This window comes from Lissotriton vulgaris, chromosome 7, assembly GCF_964263255.1.
Source record: "Lissotriton vulgaris chromosome 7, aLisVul1.2, whole genome shotgun sequence".
Taxonomy (NCBI): domain Eukaryota; kingdom Metazoa; phylum Chordata; class Amphibia; order Caudata; family Salamandridae; genus Lissotriton; species Lissotriton vulgaris.
In genome coordinates, this window is record NC_141695.1 from 691,330,378 (window position 1) to 691,357,187 (window position 26,810).

At 45.1% G+C, this 26,810-nt stretch overlaps 1 protein-coding gene across 3 annotated transcripts in view; it reads right to left on the reverse strand.

The window, feature by feature from the left end:
* The window catches only part of POLG2 (DNA polymerase gamma 2, accessory subunit), a 278,334-nt gene extending 274,222 nt beyond the window's left edge, over positions 1 to 4,112 (reverse strand). For 2 of the 3 annotated variants that reach the window (XM_086930920.1, XM_086930922.1), the window contains exon 1: positions 3,945 to 4,029. The gene's annotated coding sequence lies outside the window, so the exon portion shown is untranslated. Of the gene's footprint in view, positions 1 to 3,944 lie in introns of all 3 variants that reach the window. The other variant, XM_086930918.1, reaches the window with a different exon arrangement.
* Positions 4,113 to 26,810: the final 22,698 nt, after the last annotated feature.

Genomic DNA, 26,810 nt, shown 5'->3' on the forward strand with positions numbered 1-26,810 from the left:
CCCCCCCCCAATCTGGCCCCACTGCTCTTTCCTGCACAGGCCATGCTGCTTATCACCTACCTACACGCTTGCAGCCCTGTATAAGAACCAGGTAAGGGCCCTGCTAGTGAGCAATCCCATGGCCCACAACTACAAACATTAAATCAGACAGCAGTCGGAACCGTGACAGCTGTAGTATTTTACTCCTGCAGTAATTTATTATTGGTGTGCACTGGGGCTGCTTGTCGCTAATCTCTAGAGATATCTCACATGAGTATTTGTACAGACCCCTGTTTATTCAACCCCAGTGATATATACAGTGCAGCCTCCAAACACCACTGTTCCTAATCTGCCTACATTATAGAATTAACAGTATGGTCCAGATTTACAAAGGTTTTCTGTCGGTGTGTGTTACTTTTTTAACGCAGACCCGATGCAAAATCTTTTTCGAGATGTACAAACCAACACAAACTGGTATTCGCTTAAGAAAAAGTCAAGCAAATCAGCAAGAAGCACTGCTTTGGGTTAAGAGGAGGTCAATGGGTAGAACATAGGCGTTCCCATGCAACTACTCATGGGTGTTGGTGCAAACTTATGTTCAAACAATAGAGAACAGGGTTTTGCCCCAAAATTAGCACCACTTGAAAGCAGGCGTTAAAAGAACAAATGCTTTCCTTTCTCCTTTCTTTTCCAACTTTGCACGTGTGCTGCAGTGTACAGCACACATACAAAGAAGGAAAAGTTCTAACGTCAGTCTAAGCATAGAATTTTGTACTGGAAGGGCACAATTCCATCACAAAATATATGCTAGACTCATGCAGACATCTTTGCACTATGGCACTAAGGTGTGTGTGTGTGGCGCTTGACAGCATAATTCTGTGCCATGCTAGGGAGAGAACAATGTCTCTGTAGATATAGTGCTGTCCTATCCTCTCCCTTTCACGCAATGCAGCAACTTTGGGTGCTGCATTGTGTTGCATGAGAGTTTTGTAAATCTGGGCCCGTATGTTTTACGGGACCCAAGAAGGCTCAGAATACAAACTGAAATAACATCATAACACAGGGCTCTAAGCCAGCAGCTACAAACATTACATTAGAATAGATAGCAGACGGGACCAAAAGAAATGTGCTCCCTGTCGTCCCCCAGCATTGGCAGTCCAAGCCTGTCACCTTAAATTGGAATTTGTGATCATATTCTGTTCACAAAAAATGAACAGCTCTCCGGTAGTGCAGTGGCAAACTCTTTGAGAGTTTACTGTAAGAAGTATGCAGAATTTGGATTACAGATACTTCCTGTGTGCAAGTTAAAAGCCCGGTTTATAACAGTTGCAAACTATGCCACTTTTACCAGCCCATAGAACAGCTTATAAACCAAAATCCCTCCTTCTCCACACTAAAAGCATTTGTTTTACTTTACCACGCCAATCCTTAAAAAAAATAAAACATCAAAGTAGGCAGCAGTTGTCTGTTTTCTAATCATTTTTGTTCGACTTTCTGCCCAGCACTTATATATATAATATTTGTATGAGGCAGAACTCACCCTTCTAGAACCCATACTAAAATGATACTATTGGTATCTAACAATTCAACAGTCTGGCTTTCTATCTAAGACCTATAACGCCACCAATCCCAGGTATTACGCTGATGCTGCCTAAATAGCAAGTACTGGCCGAAAGTATCACAACTCAACAATGAAGGCAGAGGCTTTATTTGGCTAAAGAGTGCCTCTTGTCACAGTTCAATTATTTAGCTTTGCCACGTCACGATGTAGGTACAAGGCAGAAGCCAACTACTTGCGATACAGGGTAAGAAGTAGGTTGCATGTGTCCCAAAAAGAGCATAAGAATTTCACACACATTGCAGATTTTCTAAGGCAACATGAGTTAAATTATGAAGTTTATCCCTTAACTAGGATATCACTCATACACACACTAGAAACATAAATCTCACACATAACCATTCTAAAAACGTAATGTAATGTAATGAGGTGCTTATATAGCGCTCTATCACCCGACGGGTATCCTGGCACTTAAAAAAACAGAGTCCCCACCAGAAGTTAAGAGGGGCAGCCGAGGTGTAATACAAGAAGGGAGAAAAAGAGAGGATATCAGAAGGAAAAATTACTCCACCCTAGGGAATAAAAACTTTTTCAACTTTTTCCTGAAATCCATAAGACTTTGGACCTAACGTAGATCCAAAGGGGGAGTATTCCATAGCCGATAAGCAATGGCAGAGAAGGATCTGCCACCTGTTCTGGACCGCCTGAATCTGACTACATTAATCAGAAATGCAGAAGCAGAACGAAGGTTTCTAGTTCGAGAATACCAGCTGAATTTTCTTTGCAGGTTCTTCAGGCCCATTCCATGAACTGCCCTTAAGACAGTGCATAGAGGTTTGAATTGAATTCCCTGGTGGATCGGCAGCCAATGCAAATCTCGCAAGGCTAATGTGGTTGAGGTCCCTCGCTGCCTATTTAAAGCGAGTTTCGCTGCAATGGCTTGTATTCTGTACAGCTTCCCGATAAGGGTGTTAGGTGCACCTAGATATAGAGAGTTGCAGTAATCAAGTCTGCTGAGAATTACAATCTCAACCCCTGCTTTCTAGCAGAGTTAGGAAAAAAGGGAGGATCTTTCTTAGCACTCGGATTAGCGAGAAGCAAGTGCCAACCGTTTTGTTAACCTGAGAATTCAGTTGGAGGGCCTGATCCACCATCACCCCCAGATTGTGTACTGTGCTAGAAGGGGTAATAGGTGCGCCAGTAGGGGACAACTAAAAGATGGGTAAAACAGGTTGATCAGATCTTCTGGAAGAACACAGGACCACTTCCATTTTAGAGCTGTTAAATTGTAACCAGTTCCTCTTAAGCCACTTCGTGGTGCTAGTCATACACTCGTGAAATCTTTCCAGGGAAATGGAATCATTCCCTTCCAAGGAAAACACGAGCTGGGTGTCATCCGCATAGTTCACCACCTCCACTCCAAAACATCTAATAAGCGGAATGAGAGGCTGCACATAGATGATAAAGAGCACAGGACTAATCCCTGAGCCCTGCGGGACCCCCTGTCGTAAGGAAGACTTGTTGGCGGAGAACGGCTAAAGGCACACTGTCTGTGTCCTGTCTGTTAGATAAGAGCAAAGCCAGTCAAGGGCGCGATCGGTCACACCTTGGTCTTTAAGTCTCTCCAACAGTATACCGTAATTTACAGTGTCAAAAGCTGCTGACATGTCCAACAGCACCAAGATCACGGACTGGCCACTGTCCGCCCGCATCCTCATATCAAGCATTCAGTACTGTGTTTGTGCCGAAAGCCAAATTGCATCTCGTCAAGGAGCGAATACTCCTCAAGATACTGGGATAGAGACTTACTGACGATGCGTTCCAAAATTTTAACAGGATATGGCAATAAACGTGTAAGGTAGGCGTATTGCATGCGTAAGTAGTTCATGTAGTGCTCGTTTTTAGACTGTATTATGGGATATGCTGATGCAGTGCGGTATGACAAATTATAAATCCAGGAATACAAGTCCTTCATGGAGAGGATGTGGCCGAACAGCCAGAACTGCTAACTTTGGTGCAGGGAAACCAGGTTCAAGTCTCTGAGTCAAGGCTCAACATCCTGTGATTCTGAGCAAATCACAATCTCATTGAGCGTAAAAAACAAAAACGAATGTGTCCTTCTGTAATGAAAACTGGTGTTCGTGTAAAGCGTTCCACTACTACCTTCGAGTGGAGTTCGCGCTATATAAAACTGGAGCGGTAAGAGGGGTGGGGAGTAGCAGAATCCAAATGAAAATCACTGGAGCACATGAGCCACTATGTATGCTACATCTGTTCGGCGTGTTTGTGTTGCATCTGTGATGATTGCGCCACGGTACCTGTCACGTGTCTGAGAAGTATGCACACATACTGACCCTGCCAAACTCCCTAATAACGCCGGAAGTTCTCGAACGTAAGCGGACCTTACCTTACATTCTTATAGAAGCACAATATACGATCGCTTCTGTCTCTAACCAATTCCAATATCTGAACGCAGACAAGGTAAAACAAAATTGCTGGTTTAAAAGTAAGTTCTAGGAGGCTGACCTTCTAAGTAAATCTTGCGATTGGTTAGAAAAAAACACATAACCCGCCCGATAAAGCCGGCTCACCAATCCTTAACGCAGTTGCTCCTGAACCGGAAGAGACTTCTAGTTTGCTCCGGAAAACAGACAACGCACAGATGCTCGTTGACCGGCGTTTTCGGATTTTTGTTGTGGCTTTGTAAATTTTGTGATCTGAGGAAGTGCAGCCTAGAGCCGTGTGTGCTTCAAAAAAACTGCTCTTGCGAAAGCCGGTGGACTTGTGTTCTCCCAGCCGGCAGCAGTAATGTTAGCAGAAGAGCGTGGATTACAGTTAGAGCAGGGACAGCGGGAGGGCTCCGTGAGGTGCCAGTGTTGTGTTATCCGTTTCTCTTCACTTTAGGATAGATAGGAGAGAGAGAGCGTTATGAGTGTATTATGCAGGGTTTCATTTTGCTGCTCTGCTATTGCACAAAATGTACCCACCGTTCAGTGTTCGTTAACGAAGCCTTGTAAATTAACGATTATTGATTCATTTTCCTTCCATGAAGACTTTTTTTATGGTCTGGCTTGACAGCACAGCTGTTACCAAACAATTATGTGATCTTCACTAGAGAGGGTCTTTGGCTGCGCCCACATGCTGAAGGTGAGGTGTAGTTTTTGATAGGATAGATGTGTGCATTCACAAAAACAGCCCTTGCCCCCCACACAGATGTGGTCATTTTGTGTATCCAGCGGCGTGAGCTTGAACTTTCAGGGACACGCACATGGCATTGGAAATGGAAGGATATTAAAGTGTCTTAAATAAGTAAATAGTTTTTTTCCCCTCTCTTGCTGCATCACAAATGGAAGGAGGGCAGTCATTAACCATAGATTTTTAGGTCTGGCTTGACAATGCAATTCTCACCTGATTTTTTTTTTAACCTACACCAATTTTATTATTTGCTTCACACAAATACACATCTAGCCTCATGCAATTTACTTGTTATGCTTTTACCTTACAACAGTCCATTAAATCGAGTCTTCTTTCATTCTATGTTTTTCTTGAGGCCTCCATTTACTTTTCTTTTTTTTCACATTTTATTCTCTGTATTTATCTTGCTTTTGAGTCTGTCTCCTGTACAGCAGTAAACCGGTACAGCACTATACACGTGTCAGGTGATTTACAGCTTAGGTTGGTATCCTACCGAATTGTGTTTCCAATAACACAGCCTGGAGAAGTGATCCACCGCGTCTGTCTGTTCCTGCCAGGGAGGAGTTTATTTTCCAAAGAAAGCCAAAGGGTAGGACATACTCAAATTCTATGAGATACCAAATATTAAACAATACTGGACTTCTTTTGTTTCTGCTATGGCATGTATTGGATCAGGTAGTGAAAATGGAAAAAAAATATTCTGTGAGTGGATGCCTTAGAAGGATTATTGCTAGGAATTTGTGAAGCAGGATGGGCGGAGTCAGTGCCAGACAACTTTCTGTCTTCTACTTTATATGCATTATGTTTAACAACTTTGCCCCAAAGAAAGAAATTGGCTATTGTGTTGGAGCTGCACCCCTGTGTTGTTTGAAAACGCTCTGAGGAGATGCCGAAGAACATTTTTTGATGGGCAAGACAGGTTCTTGGGTTTTTGTGGGCACTGTGGCAGAAACCGAACGTGAAAGCCCAGTCTAATATGCCTATAATGGGTCATGATTGGAAATGGAATCAGACATGCCCCTATCCTCTGCACCCTGTGGTGCACCCCACCCTTGGCGCCCCTAATACTTAAACTCCACCAGAAATGACACTAGCTAACATAATCACATGGAACATACGTGGCATGTATACGCCTGTGCGTCTCTACTCCACATTTGCATACCTTCAGAGACACTTGGGTGCAATCGCCCTACTGCAGGAAATGCACATGACCCAGCTGGAACTGGACAGACTGCGCAAACTTTGGAGGGGGCAAGTATATGGTACGACATACTCTGGGCATGCAAGGGGCACATTAATTTGGGTGAGGGCGGGCACCCCGTTCATTTGACAGATCCTGCAGGCAGATACACCTTAGTGAAGGGGACACACAATGGCCAACAGATAGTACTAGGTTCCATATGTTCTCCGAACACAGACCAACCCTTGTTTTTGGCGCAACTGTCTGCAACACTGACCCCCTACATTGGTCTTCCCTGGCTGTTAGGTGGGAATTTCAACTCAGTGCTGGATGTGCACACAGATAGTTCCTTCCCACCCCTCCGGACGACGGCACCTGTGTCCAATGCGCGGGCGCTCTCGGACTGGCTGTCACAATGGGCGTTACTGGACTTGTGGCGGGTCCTCCATCCCGCTGACCGTATTTACTCATATTACTCTGCAGTGCATGACTTGCATGTGCGTCTGGACAGGGTGTTGGGTTTCCAGTCGCTAATCCCCTTAGTTGAGGCAGCGGAATATCTGGGGTGTACACATTCTGACCATAACCCCATGACACTCCGGTTGAACTTGGAGTCTTCAGCCAACTGCACTGGAAGACCCAGAGTTCCATGCATCCCAGGAGATGATGGTTCTTGAGTACTTTGAACTCAACGAGGTGTCGCCGAGCTCCAAACTGATGGAATGGGATACACATAAAATCGCTGTCAGAGGCCACTGTCTGGGTGCCACATGGAACATACTCAAACAGCTGTCTTTGTCGCTCAGTCGCCTAGCATCACAACTACTACAGTATGAATGGGAGGGGGAGGGTGGCAGTGGACAATCCGGCCTGCTTGAGGGACTTAGGACACAGCATGCGGAACTCCTAGAAAAGCTAAGATGCCACAACTACACTGCTCACACGGCCCGCACCCATGCCAAAGCGGATAGGGCAGGTCACCTGCTAGCCTAGCTACCTAAACAGGAAAGTAGACCTACTTCAATTGGGGCCATTTGCGCAAAAGAGGGGGCCCTAGTGTATACACAGAGGGAGATACATAAAGTAATGTCGGATCACTACTCACTGTTGTACCAGTCCAAAGGACAATGCTCCAGCCTCGACCTAGAGCGGTTCCTAGAACCTGTTCAACTGACCACAGCCTCAGGAGCACATCAAGAGTCACTTAATGGTCCCCTCACTCTAGAGGAAATAGGTAAAGCGATAGGGTTGATGGCATCCGGGAAAACGCCGGGCCGGATGGCCTGCCGGCTGAATACTACAAAGCCTACCGGGAGCCTCTGACGCAGCGACTGCATGCCCTGTATTACACAGCCCTGGAGGAACATGCATTACCCCCGTCGATGCAAGAGGCCTACCTGGTGTCTCTGGTGAAACCAGGCAGAGACCCTGAAAACTTAGGATCATACAGACCACTGGCACTCCTAAATGTGAATTATAAAATACTCGCCAAAGTGCTGGCAGAGCGATTGGCGCCGTTGGTCCCCGAGCTGGTCCACACTGACCAGAATGGGTTCGTGCCCAAGCGTAACACATCGTTGAATTTACGGAGGTTCTTCAGGGTGGCTGCGGACAGTGTGAGGGAGTGGCCTAGGGCGGGATGCCTGGTGCTGGACCTTGAGAACGCCTTCGACTGCTTGGAGTGGAGCTATCTAGCAGCAGTGCTTTTACGGTACGACCTAGGTTTGGGTTTCCTCCAGATGGTTGACCTGTTATACAAAAACCCCACAGTTAGAATGCGTCTGGGACCATACATATCCGCGCCATACCTATACGCAGGGGTACTAGGCAGGGTGTCCGCTATTGCCTCTATTGTTCGCACTCACAATCGAACCCCTGCCTGCGGCCATGCGTGCGATTCTAGGGGATGGCATACCTCTAGGGGATGCAACACACCAGGTGTTGCTATACGCAGACGACCTCCTAGTATGCGTGATAGATGTGGGAAACATACCCGCCCAACTGGAACACATGCTGCGCGACTTCACCACTCTCTCGGGCCTCCGAGTGAATGAAAACAAGTCCTGCCTTTACGCATTTGGGGGAGACACGCAGGATCCAGGTTACATTTTTAGAAGACACAAGGGTGCGGTGGAAAGCGGACACTTTTCGCTATCTCGTTATCCAGATATATTGTCAACCGACAGATCTTTTTTTATGGTAATCTGGGACGAGCAGTGACAGCCATCAAATCACCAGTGAACTTTCGGAGAACGCTACCTCTGACAGTCACTGGCAGGGTGGCACTATCCAAGATGGTGATCCTTTCTCGACTCCTGTACTACTTTGCTAATCTGCCCATTTATGTCCCGGTGGCCTTCTTCGCCACACTCACTAAACTGCTCAGGGACTTCCTCTGGGGCAATGCACGTCACAGGTTAGCGCTAGCAAAGTTATACATGCCCACCGATCAAGGGGGACTAGCTGCGCCCTGTTTCAAGCACTACTATTTGGCTGCACATTTGCAGTGGGTAGCTTGCTGGCTTGCTAACGGGGTTCGTGAAGACACCGCGACCTCCGCCCCTCCCCTCTCTCTGGATTATATCACCAAACTTTTCCACCCAGCCTCTAAAGACCCAATGCCTTCCCCTCTCTTCTTGGCAGTGGCTTATAAGTGCTATTGTCGCTGCCTGCACCTCACCAAAACACTGGTCCCCTATGCACCGGCCATACCACTAGTGGGCTCCCACAGCAGGCCTGGGGTGCTTACATCTCTTGAACTCACGGACTGGCACGAAGCTGACATACAGACATTGGGAGACCTGTACCGGGATGGCACGCTCATACCATATCACTCCCTGGTTGACTAAGTGGGGCTGCCACCGGGACAATTTCTACGACACCGCTTGCTGATTGCGACACTAACCTCTAGAAGGGGAGACACGCAAGAGGAACCAAGCCAACACCTTACCATTCACTACCCCCATGTTATGGGACGTGGCAGACACTTGATCCGTTGGTTTGCAGCATCCCTTCGTACACACACAGCACTAACCCTAGACCCGCTGCGCCGCAAATGGGAAGCAGACCTGGAACGGCAGTTAGAGGACATGGAATGTGAAAAGATACTAAAGAGTCCAACATGAATTCCCAGGAACATGAGGTTCCGACAAATGCAACTATTTATAGTCCACAGAGCATACCTGTCACGTTCCAATGTCCTCAGGATCGGTTTGATGCTAATTATGGTCCACCTCTAGATCTATCCAAGCCTGGAGAGCCGATACGGCACAGGTCGTTGGAAGGATCAAGCGGGGGAAGGAAAGGAAGGGGACAGCAGGGAGGGAGATCTGTAAAATAAAACAACATTACTTTCTAATACCCTCTTGAGTTTCCCTATGGGATCTAGGAATGCACGCAGACAATACAATCTCAAGATGAGTCAACCACCTCTTTATACCTGTAAAGTAAAATAAAGAATCTTGATAGTGGTTGGTGGGTAACACAATGGTGCCTTCTATGCAGAGGTGTTGTTCTGGTTATAACTGCATAAATACAAAAGAACATAAAACCATGGATACTGTACTCTTTTTTTTTTTTTTTTTTTATCCTCATTTGCCTGGCCCTCCTCTTAATTAGCCTCCAACTGCCATGCGCGTATTGAATCAAAGTGCAAAGTTATCGCTGCACCTGAAAACGCGATCAGTGAGAATCGGCAGGAGATGACACGAAGAGGAAAAGGGGATGACTCCAAACTTGGTGTTAAAACCTGTCGAACCAGCCATTGAACCGAGAGAAGGGGCCTAGTTCTTGGAGTTTTATGGCATAATCATTGGACCGGGGAAAAAAAAAACCCCGGTTACTGTCTCCACTGAACCAAAAAGTTCCAGAAAGCCAGATTACGTGAGCCACATGATCTCAGCATATCTGTTTTAGATGTTTCATACAGGGATGACAACCAGTTTGCATGTGTTGGTGCCGAGTTTTCTATCCAAACCTTGCATATCTCTCTTCTTGCAAGTAATATTGCATAGAACAAAAATGTCCTTGCATGACCCTTTATACTGTTGTCCCATCCAAATATAATCAGGGGTAATGTGATAGGGACCGAGATGTTAAGAATGGAGTCCAAAGTCACTTTCACTTCATTCCAGAACTGTACTATACTAGGACATTCTTTAAACATATGGATGTCCGAAGCCGCGATATAGTTACATTTCTTCCCTGGGATGAATTTAGACAGTTTTCAAGGGGTAAAATAGGCTCGATGTATCGTGAAGAAATGGTTACGCCTAAGCCATGCAGGTTTAACACACTTATATAACAGGGTGCAGGATTTCTGCCAGATTTCGATGCTTTGGACCCCGAGTTCTGTTCCCCATAATTGTTCCGGGAGGATAAATTCCCCATCAATCTCTTCTAGCAGACTCCAGTACCACTGCGAAACTTCTTTACCCCCTCCTGGTCGTTCTATCAATTTTTCTTCTATGATACTGCTCTTCCCAAGTGTTACCCCTGACCTAGCCAGTGCTTTGACCCAACTATCTAGTTGTACAAACTTGAACCTCGAAAACTCTAAGCCCAGTTGTTCCCGTAACTCCTCCCAGGGCCTCAACGATTCGCCTACAAGCAAATCACCCCATATTGATAGTCCTCCATCTCTCAGCGGGATTGCCAGCCTATCTTTCAGACAGAGCGGCAATCCTGGAGATTCCCAAATGGGTGCAAAATTTGAAAAATATGGCAAGCCTAGTTTTTTCCTTATTTGTGACCAGGCCTTCGCCTGGGACATAAGAGTTTTTAACTTTACTTTTTTAAAGTATTTCTGATCCCCGTATTTAAACATGAAACCATTAGTTGGTATACCAGCACCAGTCAACATGGCTTTAAACATGAGACCAATGGATGTGTTAGATGGAACTTTTAAAAGCATTATGGAGTGGGACAGCTGAAAGGCCCAGGCATAATACTGCAAGTCAGGCAAAGACAGTCCCCCCTTTTCCCTCCTCCTCCTCAATTTCTTCCATGCCACTCTCGCCAATTTATAGTTCCAGACAAAGGAATTAAACTCTCTCTGACACTTCTCCAAGATTGCATTGTCGAATGCGAGAGGGATGGTATTGGTATTAAAAATAAAAGTGAATTTAGGGAGGATAGACATCTTTATCAGACTTATTCTACCGAGGATAGTCAGTGGAAGATTGGACCAAGATTTTAGCAGTTTCCTACTCGTTAAACACTCTCTCAAGATTAACTTGGGCAATTTTGCCGACATCTTGTACTACTCGGATGCCCAGGTATCGCATTTAGTTGGTTACATCGAGTTGTAGATCGGGGATATTCCATGCCATGATATCAGTTTTATTTGGGTTGATCTCATATCCCGAGATGCGACCAAACTCTTTGGCTCTCTTAATTACCTCTGGGAATGTAGTCACCGGATCTGAGGTAAAAATTAAGATATTGTCTGCATAGAGGGCTACCCGCCTTTCCCACTCCCCAAATCTGAACGATGGAATAAGTGCATCCCGTCTTAGAACTTCTGCAAACGGTTCAATATACAGATTAAAGAGGAGGGGGGAAAGCGGGCAACCTTGTCTAGTGCCTCTCGTGATTTTAAATGAGTCAGACAATGTACCATTTATTAAGAGCTGTGCAGATGGTGATTTGTACATAAGTGCTACAGTGCAACAAAACATTTCGCCAAAGTTGAACTTCTTCAAGACATCACTGAGATAGGGCCAATTATCCCTATCAAAGGCTTTATCCGCATCTAAAGTGAGTGTTGCCGGGGCGGATCCAAGATGGCGGAGTGAGGATCCGCGTTGGTGGACACACCCGTGAGCTCCGCTCTACTTCACTAAACTTGGCAGAAAGAGCGACCTTTATGGATTAATCTTCGCCTTCGTCAGCTTTGAGCCTTAATGAACTCTTGAGACCCCCTTCGAGACCCCCTCCGAAGACGACCGGTTTTGACATTTTGAGACAAACTGATGCCGGCGCTTTCTATCCCGGTAACCACCCGACTACTGCAGCGGTTGCTACGAGGACGGGTCGGCAGCTCCGGGATCGGTTGGTTGGGTCTTGCAGTCAGTCAGCGCCTGAGCGCTGGTGTCCTTTGGCTACGGAGGATGTCTCCCAAAAATCCTAACCCGTTGCCGCCGAGACAGACCCGGAACAGCAAACAGGCGGTGGCCACAGCAGCGGCGGCCACGATGACAGCAGCGGCAGCGCCAGCACCCCCGGTAACTCTCTTTCCCGTCTCTGTTCCTACCGCTGCTACTATTGCTGATGCACCCCAAGTTATGGCGCCAACCATAGCGACGGCAGCGGCCACTCCCCCACAGATTTTGGAGTTGTCAGAGAACAATGGGAGCAATGAGGCGACTGTGTGCACCCTTACTCAAGCGCCTGCTTCAGCTCCTGTTTCAGCTCCTGCGGGGGAGAGGAAGATTACCAGCACCAGCACCGTCGCATCGAAACAGGTACTGAGACCTTCTGTTTTTCCAGCTGGGCCGCAGAATAAGGCAGACAGAAAGGGGGCTAAAGCATCAGCAGCAGCAGCTTTGAGGGGGGCACCGGGGGAGATAACCCTACAACCCCCACAAGCCTTAAAAAATACTTCCATTAATCCGATACAACAGACGGAAGGAATAACAATGCCCCTATGCTACCAAGGTGCGGAGTCAAATTTAAGCCCTGAAATAAGTAGGGACACAGACTCTAGCGACTCCTTAAGGGTACAGAATTTGATCATGGAGCCCGATGTTAGTAAAATAAACAAAATCTGCCCCAAGTCACCTTCTAAGATAATACTAAAGATACCCCCCCCCTAATGACATTAATCCAAGTAATCTGGTGGATTTAACAGAAGCCCTTGAGGTGCCTGAGGCGACTGAGGAGACGGAGGAGAACCCAACACATATTCTGCTACCCGTAGATAACCTACCCGTAGATAACGAGATTGATTCTTACGAGGATTTGGAGGCGGAGTCTGAAGCTGAAGAAGACAAGACCCCAAAAAATAAAGGAAAGGGCAAGCAGAAGGTTAAGAAAAACAACAGGGGCGGTGCTATCTCTAAACGACCAAAATTAAAGACTGGTAGTAACCCACCCTTGAGAAAACACACATTGGAAAAAAGCCCGTTAAGAAGCTGGATTGTTACAAAGGGTCTGGTTAAAACTATGACACTGCGGCTATCTGGCGGGAGCCCTACAGACACTCTTTCAGTAACGATACCCCCGGGGAATTGCTCTCCTATTGATCTAGATAACTTACCCATGGCGGAACAGACCGGAGGGCAACAACCTCAAGGACAAGTACAGGAACAAGATCAAGACCAAGACCAAGACCAAGATCAAGAGCTGGTGAAGGAGCCTTATAATGGGCTAGAATCAAGCTTATCGGATGAGGCAAGCACTAACTACTTGAACATTGACCCCACCGCTCTACATTCAACTACTCATTTATCTACTCATTTATCTACCCAACTGCACAACCATGCAGCAGGTAACCCCTCTCCTACAACTGAGATATGTGGGGATTCTCCCTCGACCCCCCAAACTACCGACTCAACCAGAGAAAGAGCCGGAGTTGGTACATCCTCTCTAGACGAAATGCTTATCACGCTGAGCAAACAATTGAGCAACCAGCGGGCAGAGGCACAGGAACACTACCTTCAGCTTAGGGAGGATAACAACAAGATGCAATCTTCCTTACAGGACCTTACCACCAAAATCGGGGGGGTTTCCCAAGAAACCATAGAACTGCAGGAACGTGTGGTACAGGTGGAGGAAGTAAATATCAAACTTGAAGGAGCAGTAGGAAAACACGATGACCAGCTAAAGGCACTGCAGCTAAAGGTCGAAGATTTGGAGAATAGACAAAGACGATCCAATCTACGACTTTTTGGTATCCCGGAGAGATCAGAGGGCGCGGACCCCAGAGCTTACATAGTGGGGGTACTTCAGAAGGCCTTCCCAGACCTAGCGGACTGGGACTGGGACTCGCAAATCCAGAGAGCCCATCGCTTGCCCCTGTTCCAGAGGAATAAAGGAAACCAATTCCCTCGCCCTTTTCTCATATATTTTGGCAACTTCCTTCTACGACAAGCGGTTTGGCAGAGAGCTCGCCCTAACTCCCCGATTGCGGTAGGAGAGCTATCGCTTTTTGCACGCTCAGATCTTAGCAGGGATACTATGGAAAGGAGGTGGCAACTCCGTAAACTCATGGACCCAATTAAAGATCACGGAGGGCAGGTATTTCTTCAAGAGCCCGCATGCCTCAAGGTTATAAGAAACGGACATACGTATTCCTTTAACGATGTAAAAGAGGCAGAGAACTATCTCTCTAGTATTAGCTCTAATCAGAGCTAAAAACGTAATATAACAGCATTGTCACTATTGATGAATTGGGTATATGAGGGTACATGAGGGAGACCGAGGGGGGTTAAACACACGGTATACACACGTGGGGGGGAAAAAGAAAAAAAGGGGAGGGGAAAAAAACAAAAAAAAAGGTGTGGGGGGGGGGGGAAAGGGAAAAAAAAAAAAAAAAAAAAAACACGCAAATTTTTACAGTTTGTATCATGAAGTTTGCTTATGGAAGTGGGGGGGGCGGGAAGACTCATGGGTGTGTCACCATACGTGCTGCCTCACCAACGGCGGCAGTTACTGGAGGGTGGTTCTTCCCCGGCTGGGGAGAGAGCCAGGGGGAGGGGGATGGGAGGGGGGTGGGGCCCCTTCTCCGCAGGTTGGGGGCAAGGGGAAGGGAAGGGGGAGGGTTATAGTAAAAACTGTTGGCAGGATGACAGGGGGAATCAATTCGATAAAGTTTGCAACCTTTTACTGATTTCAGACGGTATCATTTTGTGTTATAGAGGCTCTAGAGAATTAGCTTTTATACATGGTTATTTGAAGAGGAGCGTAGTATTTTCACTGGCATTAAAATGCATTTTATAAAATGTTTAGCTTGGAACGTGGCAGGGCTGAATAGCAAAAATAAAAGATCCTTAGTAGCAGAAGAGCTGAAACTACATAACCCCCATTTTTGTTTATTAACAGAAACTCATATTATTTGGAAAGATAGGAAAATCCTAAACCAATTAGGGTATGATGTTTTGGTTTGTTCCACTTTTGTGAATTCTACGAGAGGAGTGGCTATACTTAAGGATAAACGTTTTAGGGCACAAGTACTCCAAACCGCACACGATAAGGATGGCAGATGGGCTATAGCGCAAATCAGCTATGCAAACGTTAAATATGTCCTATGTGCTGTTTATGGCTCAAATATAGACGAACCAAAGTATTTTGACCAACTAAACGTGAAACTTCTGGATTGGGCGGGGGAGATAATTGTAATGGGAGATTTTAATTGCATCCTAGACTACAAAATTGATACAACTAAACCTCACGTACATCAAAGGATGCATAGGACTAGATCATCAATATTAGATTTATGTCAGATACATAACATTAAAGACGCTTGGAGGTATTTATATCCAACCCTACCAGGATATACGTACTATTCTGCTCCCCATAAGATGTGTAGCAGACTAGACATGGCTCTAGTGAGCGATAATTTATTACGGACAGGTTATTTGATCCTCTGTCCCCGGATCACATCTGACCATAACGCGCTAATACTGACATTCAATACACAAAGTACCAGGACACCACCTAGGCCATTTTCTTTTCCAAGATATCTAATTTCAGACACTACTTATGTGATACAACTCAAGACTCATATAAATGAATTTATTAACATCAATAGGAATTCAACCGGGTGCTGTATGGTTTGGGATGCTTGCAAGGCAAGCATTAGGGGCTTTACCCAGGCGTACGTTTTTAGGCAAAACGCAGAACAAAAACAACATAAGATTACAGTACTAGAGAACATAACCAACCAAGAAGACTTATTAGCTAAAGCTTTACAGATCAATTCTCCATCGGCAATGGAAATTAACATAAAACTTAGCGCACTGAAAAATGATATAAAAGCCAATCTTATTCGTAAAAACAGTGCAAGGATCCAGAAATTTAAATTTGCCCAATATGAGGGCGGAGACAAGATTGGTAGAATTTTAGCCTACAAGGTGGCGGAAAAAAGAGCTGACACACTAATTCTTAACATTCGGGGACTGGGGAACAAGATATATAACCGACCACAAGACATACTAGACCAATTTGCATCATATTACGAAAACTTATATACCCCGGACAGCCCCGTAAATACAGATCAAATTAAGGAATATTTGAACGACTACACAGTAAACACAGAGAATTTATCAGGTTTGGATGCACTCTCCAACGACATACAACTGATCGAACTTCAACAGGCTATCAATACATTACCAGCAGGAAAAGCGGCAGGGGAAGATTCGATACCTCTAGAACTGTATAAAATCTGTAGACTAGAACTAGAACCACTTCTTTTAGAAGTAATTCAATCAATCGGAATAAATGGAACAACCCCTAAATCCTGGAATCGGACCAAAATATTTTTTTTTTTAAAAAAGGGGAAGCCTAAAGAGGAGAGAGGGTCATATCGACCCATCTCTCTAATAAATACGGATGCCAAAATATTCGCCAAGATCATCGCACACAGACTTGCCCCACACATGCCTAGAATTGTAAACCCGCAACAACACGGCTTTATCTCAGGGAGAGACACAACGATACACGTAAATATGGCAATAACGGCATTCGATATTGCGGAGATGGAATCCACCCCACTCGGTATGATACTATTAGATGCTGAAAAGGCTTTCGACCGGGTGGGGTGGACTTATCTCTGGTGCGTACTGTCTAAAATGGGCTTTGGGGGCAGCTTCTTAAAGGGTATAAAAGCGCTCTATGATAAACCTACCGCCTGTATTAGTTATGGGGGCCTGACCTCATCAGAATTCCCAATAAAGCGGGGGACCCGGCAGGGGTGCCCTCTTTCTCCCCTATTATTTGCTCTTACGCTGGAACCTTTCTTATCTGCCCTTAACTCCCAAATATTGATTGCTCCATTTAGCTCCAGTTCACAGGAACTGAAAATGACAGCTTACGCTGACGACATTGCAGTATACACCACAGATGTGGCCAAGGCATTGAAGGGGATATATATCGAGGCTGAGAAATTTGGGAAGGTGTCAGGCTATAAGCTTAACCAGCAGAAGACGCAAGTTATAGCCAATTATTCTCCTACCGCACCTATTCCTGAGATATGTAAAGAGGCCACTTATTTAGGGGTGAAATTAACAGCCAGAATACAAGACATCAATAAGATAAACTATAATGATTTGACTAAAAAGACTACTCTCATATTGAAAAAATGGAACAAACTCCCTTTGAATATGATTAGCAGGATAAACCTTATAAAAATGAAAATACTGCCTAAATATGTTTATTTATTCCGATCGATTCCACTGGCATTAAATAATAAATTCTTCCAACACTTAGATGGGATTTTTAGTAGTTTTATTTGGGGCTACAAAAAAGTCAGAAGGTCACTAAAAATGCTGAAAAACAATATAAATAAGGGAGGGTTGAATGCCCCAGACTTCAAACTATATTTTTGGTCTTCATTTATTATACGCATACGCTCTTTATTGCATGGGGGTAGTACACTTTTTTTTCATTATTTTATGCTAAAACAAGACTCATTATCCTTTTTGTTCAGAATCAACGACCCAAATTACTACAAAAGGGTAAGATTTAAGACTGCTAGAGATATCATTAAAATATGGGAAAACATATTAAAATTTTGTAAAACAACTTTTTTCCACCCAAAATTACCGTTGTGGGGCAACCCAGGTCTCCCGGCTATATTTACAGATTCTACCACCAACAGCTGGGCTTCTTCAGGGATTAATATTTTAATGGATTTATACGGCGGGCAAGGGTTTCTAGATTTTAACATGCTTAAACAAATATATGATTTACCTGAAACTTCAAGATTTAAATATATGCAAATCCATGATTATTTGATTAATAAAAAAAAGATACAAATGCGATATATGGGCATGTCTTTATTCAAATAGGAACAAATCCACTATCAGTGAAGCTTATCGAATATTCAGCACATTCAAAACAAATGACAATGACAAACTGGCTCTGAAATGGAGCATACAATTAAATCTAAATGTTACGCCCAAGCAGATAGAGAATTCTCTTATTAACATTAATAAACTGGTACGCTCATCTAGTCTTAGGCTCCAACAATATCGAACGACCTGTATGCTCTACTACACACCTGAAAGGATCGCTAGATGGTCTTCGAACCCTACTTTTAGTAGCCGTACCAAATGTCCCAAATCTTCGGCTGTAGCAGCTAATCTAGTTCATATCTTGTACTCATGCCCCAAACTTAAGAGCTTTTGGGACGATATACTGAGGGTTTTAAGAATAAAAAATATCCCACTGCCCACAATCACGGCCGCTTCGGTTCTGATAGATTTTAATTTATCTACATCTCCACTATCTCCTTTAACGACTATATTGTTTTCATGTGCTAAATTAACTTTAGCTAGGGCTTGGATAGATCTAGATACTCCGACGGTCTGGAAGTGGTGGACATTGGTAACAGAGGTACATGCTATGGAACTGGCTCTAGCTAATCTCAGGGGAGCACGATCTTTAAAAAAATTTGATAGAATCTGGGGTAGCTTCATAGATAAAAATCAGGAATTTGTTTTCATACTGTTGAAATGTGAAACTCTCATGTATTAAAAAGTGTAAATGCAACTTTAATTAAGATGACCACACACCATAACTAATCTGTTTTTTTCGCTAGCTCCTTTTTTGTAAACAATTTATGATTGTCTTACGAATGTTTGCTGATTCTTTGCTTTCTTGCTTTTTTTTTCTGTCACCCTGTCAATATCAATAAAAATTTATAAAAAAATAAAATAAAGTGAGTGTTGCCAACGGAAGGGAAAAGGATGAGGCAATGGATACTGTACTCTTGTCTCTACTAGATAATCCACTGGCACGCTATATAGCAGGGAAGATACCCTTAACCTGACTCCACAGCGTATCACAGGGGTAGAGCGTAGCCCTCTACCACTCATGAAAACCCCTGTTAAAATAGAGTCAGAGACATATAGGTTAATCCACCAGAAACATGGACCCACACATTTTTTTCTTGCAACCACTGCAATAATTTCTATGGTTGTGCCCAAATGCTGTTTGACAGTGAACACGTAATTTGCAACCAAACACCTTCAGTATAATGCTTCTTATACTGTTATGATCGCTGCCACACAATGCGGGGAAAACAAATATGTAACCAATGTGTCTAGCAATAGGAATCCTTCCTTGCTGTAATCTCCATGGTTCAATAAATGCTGATGATTAAAGGAAACTCCGCCGGCCGACAATACTGACCGATACATGATCCAAACATGAATGGGAGTTTTCCGGTTCTGTGAAACAAGGACACGCAAGGCTGCCAGGAAACCTCTGAGTGCGAACAGCACACTCAAAATCAAGGGAACAAGGAAATACTGGTACCGAACACCCTTACCGCCACCTCATCGTTCAGTTACCAGCCTGGAATCCGGGGGACGAAGAGAGAATCTCCAACGCTGTTGCTGTTGGGGCTGTCACAAGCTTCACACCTATGGGCAGGCTGTCGGCGAAGCGCTAAACACCTGTACAGGCCGCCACATACCCTTTGAATGGCCTGTTTACTTATTACACTACTTCCGCAGGTCTCTGACCACGAATGTCTCCTCTCGCTTCCTAGACCTGGGTTTGGTGTTAGCTAAGTGGCTCTTAATCAAGAAATGGAAGGCCCATGACCCACTACACATACGGGGATGGAGTTACTCGCTCTTAGCATGGGCCAAAGCAGAAGGAATTGCCATCCTACGAGAGGAAACGTTGGGGCTAAGGAAGGCACCTAGAGCAACGCAATGGGAGAGACTACTTCAGGCCCTGTGCATCAGCACACTGAAGGGAACGACACTGAGGGACAACTGGGGTGTGGGGAAGGCGCCCCAATAGGGGGAGATTGGTAGCCCGACAGCAAAAATCCGCAATGACACGAAAGGGTATGCACACCAACTGAGTCCTAAGGTGCACTACGACATGGGCGGTGAGTGGGGAGGATGACCCAGGAGGAGGGGGCGGAGAAGAGACCACACAAAAAAAGGAAGGGGAGGCAGGGTGCAGAACATACACCTGGAGGTAGGTACATGCTGCTGTTGTTAGTTTTGAACTTTTGTTGTTTGTTTTCCTTTTGTTTATAACGTCTGTGCACTTGCCCGAACTGTATGATCCGCAAAGACTCTGCCTAAACCGCAAAGGGAACCACGTCAGGAATGTATGATGGCTGTTATTCTTGTTGATCATGCAGTATCTGCTGAGATTCAGCTTGTAGCTGTGCCTGCAACAACATCAAAATGTATATCTGACATAAATCACTATTCAATCGTAGTATATCTCTGACTTGGACGGATGGTTCACTGTATGGTCAACTTTATGTGATACATGTTATCTTTCATGATGCTGTAATCTTTAAAAATTAATAAAAACAGATTTAAACAAAAAAAATGTTATTGGAAATGGAATCAGAGGATATAATATAAATTGACCATTAACCCTTTTGATGCTGGTGTCTGTCAACAATAGACGTCAACACATCCACCCCAGTGTATCTTGTCCATTTTGCCAATCTGGGAAGGATTTAAAGGAAACCTGTGTTGCTTTCACCAGGGGTTTTCTTTTTTTTAAATGTATGGGGCAAAACTGAATTGCTTCAGCCCTCGCATCCCATCCTGCCAATATGTGACATTGTTGATGTCACAGATCGCCACCGGATGCAGACGAGCAAAGAAATAAGTGCTCGCTCTGCTGTGCTGTGGGGCTTTTGGGGCACAGGATGCCTCCCCAAGTTTAAGGCGAGTGTCTCCCCTTTCCAGCAATGCCTTCCTCAAGCAGCTTCCTTCTCATGGATCCACAAACAAGATGCCACTTAACAGCAGGGGTGTCTTTATTTCTTAGAGGGGGTAGTCGGACCGCCTGGCATGTGGGCCAACCCCCATCAGGCCAGTATGGCATAACATTTATTTTTTAGAAGAGTGTTTTCCCCCCAATCTTGCAGACGTTGAGGGGTCGGCCCTCGCGAGACACGGCTGTCCTATTAGGGGCATTTATTTATAAATGTAATGTAAATGTGTCTTATGTGTTATTGATTGGATTGGAACCTTTTGGCTCATGATCAGGGAAGAAACATTGATTGTCAGTGCATGTTCATAGAAGACCATACACACTGGTATTGTGTAGCACCTAAGCATTTTCAGATTATTTCAATCTGCTTTCGGGGTATGCTCCTTCTACTAGCATGTTTTTATGATTAGTTTCAGATTCATGCTAATTTACTCTTGATATGGCTTGGCAACTAATCCACCAATAAAATACCTGATGACCGGTGAAGAAGTAATACATGCTTTAAAGGACATGAGCAGCTCCTGACCTTACTTCAATAAAAAGACTACTGCTGTGCTTGATAATAGCAGAAAGAACTGCTTTGACATAGAGTTGTTAATGTGTGATGCCTGAGTTCTCTTCTAAGATGTAAAAAAAGCCCTTCATGCATTTCAAAGCAGGCTCTCCCTAAGAGGAGGAATGATACACTAAACAGCCAATACCATGAGCTGAGAATTGGCATCAAATCAATCAATCATCAATCATATCATTTGTAAAGCGCACTACTTACCTGTGAGGGTCTCAAGGTGCTGGGGGAGGAGGGAGTGTTGCTACTGTTCGAAGAGCCAGGTCTTTAGGAGTCTTCTGAAGGCCAGTAGGGTTTCAGGGAGAGAAAGTTGTCTATTAGTTAAACCTAAAAAGAAACCCCTTTCTTAGCTACACTAGGAGTAAACTTCAATGGCCTGTTCTGAATATATGAAGCCTTGCATTTTTGGGCACCCACTTACCAAACCAAAGTGTTTTTACTCAACCTGCAGAGCAGATGCCTAAAACCTGTCTTGCACAGTATGCTAATTTACTATGTTAGTATACTCAGTCGTAATGCAGTATATATATATTACTAGATGTTCCCACACCCCTGTGGGGCTAAAGCACTCACTGTGACAGCCACACATTCTCGACTGCCCTTCCACCCTGCATGGCACGTAGTGCTTTCGTCATACGAGTTACAAATGGGAAGAACTCTGCATATGCAGACTTGACGCTCAGGAGGAGGCTGTCCCCTTCAACAATCGAATCACAACAATCCAAGCCTAATATAAAACAATGAAATAGTTAAAACCATCTGTTTTGTACACCCAATAGTCCTCCACTGAGACCAAAAAACGGAATGGCGTATTTCTGTACAAGAGCACAAAAACTCACCTCAGACTGAGCCTGTTTTATCAAAGGGATAGGGCAGTGCAGAATGAGACGCTAGGAAATGGAATGCTTTGACAAGGGGGCTGCAACGTGAAGGTCAGTAGAGGTCAAGGGGAGGGACCCCCTGGATGCCTGGTAACCGGGAGTGCTGATAAATTAAGCGCACAGCGTTACTGTGGAAGACCTGGCAGCCTTCCCGCACCCTCTTCAGAGAAAGCACATATGTCTGTGTAAACATTGACTCTGCAAGGCATTACACAGCATAACCGGTCCACCGGCGCTAGGTGCCAATAAATGAGACGTCACTGGCTGCTAAAAACGTCAGAAGCACAGGTCCACGATCAGACATGGCACATAGCTCAATGCTGAAGAAGAAAGAGCCGTGAACGAGCTCTCCCACATCAGAAGTCAAGAACTAGGGGGCTGGTGTCCGATTGGAGCATCAACAAGCCTTGGCAGCTGCACCAGGCGTGGAAAGCGAAGACGGAGTAATGTTGGGACCAGCAAGGTCCAAGGGACTCAACCTGAACAGGAGAGTCAGGGCAGGCCCGAACAAGTAAGGGAGTCTACTGAAGCAGTAGAAGACCCTTGAGAAGACCCAAAGGCCAAGAGCACAGAAGTCGCAAGAGGACCACGAGCAGTTCACCAAAAAGGAAGGCCCACGGTGCAGATGATGCAGTGAGGAGGATGATCTTGGCAGGTAGAGGTGCTGGAGGCTGGAGCTTCTTATAGCCCCAAATATCTGTGGAGTGCAAAGACAGCAAGCCTTGGCAACTGCAAGTCAACGCAGTGCACAGGGGCTCGGTTCCAGCGGTTCTGACGAGGCATACTAGCCTCAAAATTGCAGAGAAGACCGGTCAGGCCTTGAGGCAGTTGCAGAACTACCACCTGTGTTGCTGAGTCTATTGAAGTCAGTGGTATGCCAGGGGCAGCAGACCAGTCAGTTTCGCTGCAGTGCCTGCAGATACAGGGGAGTGAATCCTTCACTTCAAGGGAGATTACTTTGGGTGCACTTGCTGCCCACAGGTCTGTTGGAGATCCTGAATGAAACACAGACACAGATGGCAAAGACGACTTGCAGAACAGCGGGACTAGGATCAGCAGGAGTCTTCTATGATGCAGTCTTGGCTCCAGGCGAAGTTCAAGTGTCCATACGATCGAAGAGTGACATGGTTTCAGGCTAGAGTCTTGTCCCACGACAAATCTGAGGACCCACCCACAGGTAGGCCCTTTTATACCTTAGGAAAGGGGTTAGGACGAATCAGGGGTCCCTCCCAGAGGAGGGGCTGGACAGAGGGGAGGATACTCCTATGTCCTTTGTCCACTTTCCGAGGCTCCCAGAACTGGTTCCAACGGGAGTATGCAAGAAGGGCACCAAATGCACTGTTCAAAGCAGTCTGGTGGCATTGGCAAGTGCCTCCACTCCAGCCCAATACACTAAGTCCTGTCTCAGAGGTGGTCACACCTCCCTGTGACAGGAAACCTGTAGTTCTACCTTTCCCAGCTCAGCAGCAGGAGGGCAGAATCATGCCTGGGGTCAGCAGCGGCACTAGCTTGCTGGCAGACCCTTGAAGGCTGTTACAAGGGAGTACGGGTGGCTTCCAAGAGGAGCCCCCCAGTGCATGGAATCATACCTCCAACACCGATAACGATATTCGGGTATCATTCCAACATGTTTGATACCCAACATGCCCAGGTTTGGCGCAGCCACTATATAGTTATCTATGGCCTGATGACGGATGGTCACTTTATGTATCAAAATGGCTGACCGCACTTATAAAGTCTGGACAATCGAATCTGGGGTTTGTAGGGGTGTCCTGCTCATGCAGGTGCACCCACACACTTATAAACCAGCACTCTGCCTTCAGGAGTGACAAAACGTATGCCTGCCGTAAGTGGTGTTGGCACCAGCTTACACGGGCTGCAATTGCAGGGCTGTAGTCACAGTTTCAGTGATCTCTCATAGGTGGCATAATACATGCTGTAGACCCTGGGAGACCCCTGATGTACCCATGCCCTGGGGACCTCAGTACGATATACTAGGAACTTATTAGAGTACACCAGTAGCCAATTGTGGAGGTAAACGAGTACTTACCATGTCGAATTTAGGCAGTAAGCGCAGTGACTGTGGGCTTGGTTAATCAGGATCCTAGTCAGACTAGCCTAAAAAAATAAAGACTCCGTCAAATGGGGTTAACCATGCTAGAGGGATCCTACAGTAGCCCTCTCGGTTCACTGGTCTGTTGTCTTTCACATTATTTTTCCACCCAGTGTAACATTGGGAAATGGATCAGCCTACCTCTGCAGTTAGCTGCCTTTACTGTGAGTGATGGCATTATTTTTTACAAGGAGCATGCCTGCACACAAAGTAGAAGTCTTCAATTGCAGGGGCTGCTATGTGTATTTGTTGCGATCAAAGCTATATTTATTCCTTAGTAATTAATTGTTTTACTGGCAGTGGCCCATGTCAACAAAAACATTGACAAATAGGTATGGCAATCGCTTCTAACTTTTGAACTTTGCAATATTTACTTAGCTATCTGATTGCTAGTGGGGGACACTTGTTGTCTTGCCTGGGCTTAGGTTTCAGTCCTGTCTGATTTAATTTTACTTTTGTATCTCGAGTAGGAATTTCATCCGATGACGCGTCTTCCAGTGATGCTTAGGAGCAATGTTGCAAAAGTTGTGATGTTCCTATGCAAGCACAATCTGTGTGACATGGAAACAGTATTAGTGTAGTCCTGTCCAGAAAGCAGGCACCTGCAGCAGCAAACATAGACCGAGTGCTCTCTTTGCAGCCCCAAATTCCCTCATTCACTATAAACACTGGATTTAAAGTCAATACAGCAAATTCTTTGCCAATTGACTACATCCATCTCTTTTTGGATGTTGACTTCCTTGAGGAAATTGTGCACCAAACAAATCTTTGTGTCAAAAAACTTTCTGAGGGAACATTGCAGCACTCTTAGAACTTATTCTAAGACACTCCTGAGGACCCCAACATCGCTTGAGGAGTTGAAGACATTTCTGGGCCTTTCGCTCAAAGTGGGGATAGTGCACAAACCAAGTAAGTATACAGCCCTACAGGTCTACTCACACAGTTTGTGCAACACCCACCTTCACGCCGGTCATGAGCAGAGATCAGTTTTATGCTCATGTTAATGATATTTCTGCTGAATTGCCTCAGGACCATGCAGATCTTGACAGGTTGTTAAAAATTCAACCTGTTGTGGAACATTTGTCTGCCAGGTTTCCAGAGATTTATACTCCTGGAAAGAATATTGCTATCAATGAGTCATTGATCCTTAACAGAGTACAGCCTCTGTACAGACAGCACATACCGAGCAAAAGAGCTCCATATGGCATCAAAATGTACATGCTGTGTGAGAGCTCTGCTGGTTATGTTTGCAGTTTGAGAGTGCGTACAGGGAAAACTCGGCTCTAGACCCTGTGGGTTTTCCTTCCATGCTAGGAGTTACAACAAAGATTATATGGGAGCTTGTCCAAGCACTCCTTCATAAAGGTTACGGATGGTGGCTGTGCACAGCCCCAAAGAGCGCAGCTACCCCATCACTGAGCTCTCCACAAACCCCTTTTGGGCCTTTTGTGTTGTGGTCTCTTGGGCAATTCACACAAGTGGATGTGTAGTAACTCTGGGTGGTGCATAATATGTGTATCTCTACAGATTCCGGAACGTTTTGGCACAGATATGTGTTTTTAGTCAAAGATTGAGATTTACAAGTGCTTTGGGGTAATGAAACCTAGAGAGAGCCAAGCAAGTCACCCTACCCTGCATTCCCCATGATGTCTAGTTTTCAAAAATGTGCAGGTTTGCTAGATTTCCCTAGGTGCCGGCTGAGCCAGCACCAAATTACACAGCTACCCAAATTGCAAAAAAACCAAAAAAGTCTGTATTCAGTTGAAAAATGTGATGCGTCCATGTTGTATTTCGTGCCGTTTTCTGATGCGAGCAGTTGGTCTACCCACACAAGTGAGCAGTAGCGGCTGGTAGGGAACCGTGGCAGGGAGGGGAGGTTAGAAAAATAGAAAAAGAAAAAAGAAAATCTTAGGATCTCATCAACCATACATCTGGTGTCATTGCTCATGAGATGTAGGGTTAATGAAATCCTAAGATTTTACAAGATATAGAGTATCCATCACCTTTTCCTCACAACAAATGGATCTTTGGAATGAGTGCACTGTGTATATATGAAAAAAGTTGTTTTGCATGGATATTTAATGAAGTTATTTCTTTCAGGTAACACACATACCGGTGGGACCTTATATGAGTGACAATTCACTCCAACCACTGGCTCAGTATACCTTCTTATGGTTGTGTGTGTCTCTGTTACGTGTTGAGAGGCTTACTTCACATCTTTGGTCATGAAGAAAGCAGCTACACCTCTACAGAGGGTATGAGCCTGAAACATGTCGACCATCACTACACTATGACATGTTTAATCTACTCCTGCTATAGGTTTCGTACTTATTTATTCCAAACCCTAGGATACCCCAATAAAGTTGTTGGTATCCTTTGGAGTTAGTTTTAACTCACATTCACATCACAAACGCTTGCAC